An 8,639-nucleotide genomic window follows, 5' to 3' on the forward strand; every position below is an offset into this window, starting at 1 on the left:
TGTCGAATGTCGCTGTGTGTATAAGTTTTACTGTAAGTCTCGATCCTATGCGTTTATTCATGTGTATTGTCGGCCGGTCGTCGGTGCTGATGGCATTCAACTAAATTGACGCATAAGTTTAGTGTGTTCATTATGCCTCACAAGTTGCGCGTTTATCCTGCATGAAAAAAAAAATCGCGGGAAAATTTGGCGCGAAACCTATCCGGTACACGTGACGAGAATCTATCATTGCTCGCTCATTCTCCTCTCGTCGGGAGAAATCCGCCGTCGTTGCTTCCCAGAAGGGGTTACAGTATATTCAGAGCTCACTGTCTCCTCAGCTGGCTCCGAGCGAGAGAGATAGATAGATAGATAGATAGATAGATAGATAGATAGATAGATAGATAGATAGATCAGATAGACAGAGAGGAGAGAGAGAGAGAGAGAGAGAGAGAGAGAGAGAGAGAGAGAGAGAGAGAGGGGGGGGGAGGGGGAGGGGGACAAAGAAGGAAATTAGAAAAACCCCTCGGCTCAACTAATGATATGATTTTGCTTTTCTGCAACGTCGTCGGAGTTGTCTGACTCTACACCGACTTGTTGACGTGAAATGGGTAATAGCAATCAATACATCACCCCGGTGGCCGGTGAAATACTGTATCTGCGATGGATGGCGAAGAGAAGATATTTACAGGGAATTACACTGAAATAATTGTCAAGTGTAGGCTGATGAGTTTAGAAATTATCCCCATATTTCTTCCATACTTCCATGTTTGCTTGATTGACCATGGAAATATCACACACTCCTCCTTGAGCTGACCTAGTTTACATTTCCCTTCATTACACACATATGTTTGAAACATTAACAAGACTAGCAACAAAAAACAAACAAACCAACAAATCAGCCAACAAACAAACAAACAAGCAAACAAACAAACAAACAAACGGACAACAGGACAACAACCCTCCCCCCAAAAAAGAATCTGAGGATTTCATCATAGTTATGAAGATCATGCGAAAAAACAGAAAAAGGCAAAACAAAATAAACAGCAGCTAGATTCTGCCAAAGCGCAGAGAATTCATTCATTCTTTCAGTCATTCATTAATTTCATACATTTTTCATTTCCACTTATGTCATTCATTTCATTTCCAACATAAATGAAATTGCAATAACACATTTGTATGCACATATAATTACACGAAATCAAAACAACATTGTAATCAAGGAAATATTGCGAACTGAGGTACAACAGACGATGAGCTAGAAACAGAAATACAATGATTTGATAAGATAAGAAATCAGATATTCAAGTGGATTTCAAAGGACAAAGGAAAATGGAAAATCTGATGCTACAAGTGTCGCTAGAAGTGATAGCTACCTTGAATTAAAGGTACAGGCCGCCTGGATAATAGAAAACACCTAAAATTCCAGTGAAGATTTAACGTCTTCAATGGGTGATACTTCAGTCTAAAATTATCAATGCTTTCTGCAGTTGATATTGTAAATGTGTTCCCAATGGCGTATCTTTTTTTTCATCTTCCAGTACTTCATTGTACTTAGGGGCCTCATTAGGCATGTTAGGTAAAATTAGGTTTAGCTGCACGTTTGTAACAGTCACACAGAATAGTCGATTACCATCCGGGCACCGTATGAATTTTAAATCCTGCTCTGTTTATTCAGCGGACACTGCCTCCTATTGACACGAAGCTAAAACTTACAAAATTATGGTTTCCTCAAACATGGGCCATTTCATTTTTTTACCTTCGTTTTGAGGGGAATCAATTTGAGCTACAATCAGCTAATTTTCAATTGACGGCCTTCCTCTTATGCGTAAATGCGATACTACAAACTGATCCGTATCGTACAGCGTCATAACCATGATTTACAGGTCGGGTATATTGTCAGCCACGCAGTAAATCTTCCTTACGAAGTGGCTGCCTCGGAAATATTGAGGTTCTATACAGATTTAACGCGTTGTTGAATTGACGAGTCGCTATAACACAAACTGTGCATCCCAGCGTGAGAAAATGGCGGTGCGACGTAACTTCTATCGCTTCGACAAGATGTTCAAGAAAAATGAGAGCTCTATGTCGTGTTGGCGAACTGAACAGTGCCTATTTTTTTTCTCTGTCCTCTCTCGTATTCTATCTCCCGCATTTCTGATACTTCAGTTGTCTGTCGTTTGCAAATTGCATATTAAATTTTGATTGCGTTTGGTCGGTATTGCTAATCGACAGTAGTCGTTTTTGCATGGTATACGACAAAGGCAATGTTATGTAATGTAAGGTGTTGATTTAGTGCGTCACATGGACACTGCTAATTTTCTATGCTCATCATGGTATTCCAACCCTGCGATGACTGTGATGTTTTTGCGTCTTAACGGTTTGCAAATTATCCTGAGTTTGCGTATACTATAGTGCATTGAATGCATCACGATGTTAATCTTATGTTGTGTGTGTGTGTGTGTGGGGGGGGGGGTATGTTTAAGGGAGGGATGTGAAGGGGTATCGTTATTTTTATGTTCTGCATCTTATAGTTAGTGCCACATACATGCCGACAGACGGCATACTGAGGATTTACTGAGGGTTGGACTGATCAAAGTTCCATCTTGCTGAAGCAAAGTCTTGATTATATATATATATATGTATATATATATATATATATATATATATATATATATATATATATATTTCTCATGTCATTTGTATACATATTTGAAAGAAATAATGAAATTAAAACGAATTGATGATAGACTAGCTTTAATATTCAAACAGATTACCGGAGTATAGATTGAACTGTCAAGAGCTGAAGTATTAACTGTCGCCCATCATCATCTTTTGTCATCAAATATTCGCCATCTATAGTAGATCAATGAATAATCGCAAGGTCAATAACCAATTACCTGGATGAAAATCCAACCAGTACCTTTACATGGTTTGATATCACATGCATAACATAAAGAAATGATCTTTCACTCTTTTATATGTTTTATCTGTTCAGCCCAATAAGAAAAAAAAATGTTTGAAATGATTGTCAAATAGACTGCTTTCATAAGCTCTTTATAACACTTAATTTGTCCTTCTATGATAATTGATCCTTGTTTGGTTCCTATCCCTACGTGTCTGTTCAATATACAGTAAAAAAAAAGAAGAAGCATTGATTGTACCTTGCAGGTGAAACTACTACTTTGACGCATGAATTGAAATAATGATACCACTCTACTTCTTCACTCTGCAATTTACTTTAAGATGCTGGAAAATAATGGCGTCATTTACGCCTTGACCCATATATGAAGAGTTTTATCGTAACACGAGCTAAATCCATTTCTTTTAAGCTGATATATTTGTGATTAAAGGGCCCCTGTAGTCCAAATGCATGTTGATTTGTGTCGGTTTATGATATGATGTGCTAAATCCAGTTTTTGTTAAGCTGAAATATTTGTGATCAAAGGGCCCCTGTAATCCAAATGCATGTTGATTTGTGTTGGTTTATGAAATCCTCAACATCACTTTTGCGTTGAAAAGAATATCTAAAAGCATTCCATGTTTTTAACGATTTTTTCTTCTATTTTTCTTCAGATTACTTGGGAACGCCCACAAAATATCCTTCCAAACCAATATTCCTCAGATGACCTCATCTGTCAATCATTGCTAAAGTACTGAAATGTTTAACCGAAGACATTGGAATGCACCTTCCCCTCGACTCAGCATAACTTGCATGTTTCTGTGATATTAATGTGACTACCAAAAGACATGGCGAGCTAAAGCTGCTAAAAAAAGAAAATAAAAAGAACTTGCAGGATATTTTAATCATAACTTCTAGAATATTCCTAGTTATGTCACAAGTAAGGTATTAATAGTCAAGAAAGGCTTAATTTTGCTCCATCGGATGGTGGACTATAACTTGAAATGTTTGAAAATATACACAGTATACTTATATCAACTTCGTGTGAGTTTTTTTTGTGTGTGTGTTTGTGTGGGTGTGTGGACGTTGTGCGTGCATGTATGGATGTATGTCTTTGCTTACATACATGTACATAATATACTTCAATTAAGAGGTTTACTCACATACACACACACACACACACACACACACACACACACACGATGTATTATTACCGCATACTGTATAATATACTTTATGTTCTTTCTTCATTAGATATGAACAACACTCGTTTTCAGATACTATTCAGGCATGAAAGTAAATAAGGTAGTGCTTTATTGTCTGCTCTCTCTCTCTCTCTCTCTCTCTTTCTCTCTCTCTCTCTCTCTCTCTCTCTCTCTTTCTATCTTTCAGCATGACCTTGATAATGCCCTCTCAGATGCAGGAGACAAACTTGTCGTGGTGTACTTCAGCGCAAAATGGTGCGGGCCATGCCGAGCCATCACACCAGCTTTTGACGTAAGCAAACTCTTGGCCAATCAGCGTCCTCTTCCTTTGTTTGTAGGTCTCTCTAAATTATAACAAACAATTCAACAAAATATAGTTATGAAAGAGGGAAAAAATACTACGACCAGACTGTTTCTTGAAGCTTGTTATCAGTAAAAACTGCCATATTTCTATGACAAATTTTCTCTTAGCCAATCAGATGCAAGGATTTCAGTAGCTTGTAACAACTATCGTAACATGCTATTGATAACACATTTTATGAAACGGGGCCCAGGTGTTATGGTAAATGTCATTGGCAGTATGGATGAAACAGGATTGAGAAGATTTGAAGATTGTTCTTCTCCCAAGTCCACTCCATGATGGTTTTGATGGTTTTCTGAATCGAAGGAAATTTCGCTAGGAGAAAATGTGCTCCGGTGAGATAAAGAAGCAGGTGCAATCATTGTATGTCTGCATTATAGATAAAGGGTGTGGCATGATAAGTGTTCTTAAGTCCTCTTTTAGTATTAAGATGATGTAATCCCATGCTTAAATAGAAGACTTTTTGTTTAAATCACAGTTACCTGCCGGTATCAAATTTGAGGTGTGCTGCAGCAGCCGTATGTTCAAAGACAAAAGTATATGATCTATGAAATTGATATCATAATCATTATGACCTCAACCGTGATTTGCTAACCAAGACTTTGTTTTAAAAATAATGACCTCTTTATTCATGACATGCAAAAACTTTTCCCCCATATTTTTACCAGTTCCGAAAGTAACTTCACTTCTATGACTTAACATGTGTGTCAAAGAATGAGTAAAAAAAAAAAATCGCACTATTTTCTTAAAACTTGCATTTCCAACTGCAAATTGCAATGTTTTGATGTGCTTGTTTTTATCACCATATTTCCTCGAGGTTAACTAGCGTTTATGGGAGACTCGTGTAACTTATTTGCCTGGGAGGATGTTAACCCAACTGCAAAGAACACAGTGTGTTCACATACTGTAGTCGACTATGTGAAAACACTCGATTTTAACAGTGTGGAGATTATTTCACACTGTGATGTGGTTTTCACAGAGGGTTCACATAGTTATGCTGTGTTTCACACTGTGGATTGATGACTCACATTGTGTTTATCCTGTTAAAAAGCTCGAATTTCACAGTGTGCAGAGATTTCACACTGTGTTCACACTGTGTTTCTCATACTGTGGGACACTGTGTTCTTTTCAGCAGGGTCGTTAGTTATCAAATCATGTGAAGGCTCGTGTGAGGGTTTACAAGACAGTGTCACCCTTTTTGTAAGATTTTTCGTCGTTTATCAGTTTTCCTTTCTTCCTTACTCACCTCTGCAGAAGATGTCCAAAGATTCCGAGATAACGTCGCAAGTTGTTTTTGTCAAGATTGATGTGGATGATTGTTGTGTAAGTATTTATAAGCCTTTCAAGTTACACATACATGTATACACGCATGCATACATACATACATGCAGGCATTTGTATGAGTCTTGGATATGATAATGTTTATAATGATTATAATGATTTAGATGTTTGTGTGTGCTTGATATGTATTCGTACATGTGTATATTATAAAAAAGCTTGCTTTCATGTAGGTCCCGTCATACTTCTCTTTGTACAACTCGAACCGAGATTTCGACCACTTATTATAACTACTGTGTATACCATGTATGTACAGTGTATATTGTTTTTGTTTGTTTTGTACAATATTGACAAAGAACAAGAACTTGTGCTATTACTTTTGATGTAATATTGATATATACGAGAAGTATGAAATAAATTGAAATTGAAATTGAAATTGAAGTTGAAATTGATTTTGATTTTGATTTCATTTTGTATAAAGCCCCAGTATACATATTCCCATGCCGACATACTTCCACACATTTCATGGATGAAGGTGACACTTTCCAACGTTTCAGCATGCAAGAAAATCTGGAAAATGACCTCGTATCAACAGTCACCTAAATATTTGTTCATACTTTTAAACAAAACATGATCCTTCTCGATGTAAATCAAGGTTAGGTAAACTTTGATTCTATTTGTGCATGTGTGTGTGTGTTTTTTTTCTTCAATTTTCTACCACTCTGTACTCGTCGAGGATGAGTAAGTATAAGAAATGAAAAAAAAATCCACAGACCAATACAAGTCACGCAGATGATAGTACGAGTAGTAGCAGGGTTTGAATACGATGACGTGGCCAATTGATTGCAGTGCTGGTTGCCATATGTTTAATATTCTCAAGATGACATCGATATTCCGCCATGTGAAGGTCTCTCGTGTGATATAATAATAATGATAATAATAATAATAATAACAATAATAATAATGATAATACAGGGTACTTATAATGCGCCAATTCCACATAACTAACGTGCTCAAGGCGCAGTAGAAAAAGTGAGTTATGAAGTAAAAAAATTATTACACAAACATGCACATGAAAATGAATGACACAATAATGATGATGAAAAAAAGAAGTCATAATATACAATTCTACTGGAAAACGGTAACAAACAAATGAGTTTTGAGGGCAACTTTAAAGGAGTCAACATTCGAAATGTAACGGATAGCTTGAGGCAACTGATTCCACAGGTAAGGTCCAGCATGTTCAAGTGACCGATCCCCCCATGATTTCTTCGTTTTTGGAACAACAAGCAATCTACAATCGGATGACCTTTAACATCTGGGAGGATTATAAAATGTCAGCAAATTAACATTTTACTCTGGGACAGATAAATTATATAGTGTGCAACTTTTAGATTCAAGCGCTATGCGATAACTTTGCTCCTTTGACTTTGTTTTATATACATTATAATGTATAAAACGTAGAAATGAAATCCATCCATCCATTCATCCATCCATCCATCCATCCATCCATCCATCCATCCATCCATCCATCAATCAATCAATCAATCAATCAATCAATCAATCAATCAATCAATCAATCATTCAATCAATCAATCATTCAATCAATCAATCACTCAATCAATAATGCATTAATCATACTGAATATGTACACCATGAATGCAAGCGGTGCACCGATTTTGATGTATGATAATGTAATCATTACCATCATCATTTGCTGGGGCTTCGAGGAAGCAGACTACGTAAACTGGTGATGACGCCATTCGAATGTGGTCAGTGATGGTAATTAGTGCAAAGAATATTGCTAAAAATGATACTAAAGGGAAATGCATAAATAAAGAATACAAAGTTGTATGCGGAACTACGCATTCATACCGAACGATAACAGGTTTGTGATAGAGATTTTTATGTCTCTTTGAGTTACAACGTTAAAGTCGTTTCCTAAGAGATATGACAATTTCCCACAGAATCAAAAGACGACACACCCAGTTCCAACGTAAACGATGGGGTTGAGATAGATATACATATTATATAGGCCCTACATACATCGGGTGGACGTCACGAGACCGACACCCACGACTAATACAGCCAAAGAGCCATACAGCCCATGAGTTTGACAGTAAGCAAACAAGGCCCACGAGACCGACACATTAAGCCCCGTGTTGTATCTGTCGAACTCGTAGGATGTTTTTACCTGTAGTATCAAACTCATGGGCCTGTATTTACCTAGTGTCGAACTCATGGGCTGTTTTACTCATGGACATTTTTTTTTTCAATGTCGAACTCATGGGCTGTATGACTCGTGGGTGTTGGTCTCTTGGGATGAGTCCCATACGTCAAGGCTCGACACTAACTTTTTGCTTTGGTGGCCCGACATCTACTTCTGGTGACCAAATCGTTGTGGTCCCGGGCCATCGGGCCACCGCTAATGTCAAGTCTTGCATATATTCATATCTTAAATGCAGATAGACATAGACGTTAATATAATTTATATTTTTTTTCCTTTCTAATCCCTTCGCAGGATTTGGCCGAGGACTGTGAAATCAGCTGTATGCCTACATTCCAGTTCTTCAGGGCCCAGAACAAGGTGGGTTTCACTGTAAATTAGCAAACTCGGCTGCTCGGGGAGTTTGATACAGTCCATTATACATTTTGCAAATAAAACAAAACGAAACAAATCAAAACAAATCAAGCTATGAAGGGAGTGAATATACTTGCCTCCGTTGTTGGGTATTACATGCTATAATTCCAATACAATTTTCCATGAGTAAGCAATCATCATGCGATGTTTTTCTTATCATATAACATCATGCAAGGGTACAAAAGGATACTTCTGAATTCAGAACCTCGTCGGGTTTTTTTTTTTCCATTTCCCGTGCATGCACATGGGGGAATATCAAAACTATGTGCTGAA

General features: G+C 37.2%; 1 long non-coding RNA gene across 1 annotated transcript; it reads left to right on the top strand.

Annotated features, from left to right (window-relative positions):
- Window positions 1-4,301: 4,301 nt before the first annotated feature.
- On the top strand, window positions 4,302-8,316 carry LOC139734284 (uncharacterized). Its single transcript, XR_011711151.1, has 3 exons — window positions 4,302-4,378; window positions 5,702-5,770; window positions 8,247-8,316. It is a non-coding gene; the product is annotated as an uncharacterized lncRNA (long non-coding RNA).
- Window positions 8,317-8,639: the final 323 nt, after the last annotated feature.

This window comes from Diadema antillarum, unplaced genomic scaffold (assembly GCF_040938485.1).
Source record: "Diadema antillarum isolate AM-2024a unplaced genomic scaffold, OU_Dant_1.0 seq00000522_RagTag, whole genome shotgun sequence".
In the NCBI taxonomy this organism is placed as follows: domain Eukaryota; kingdom Metazoa; phylum Echinodermata; class Echinoidea; order Diadematoida; family Diadematidae; genus Diadema; species Diadema antillarum.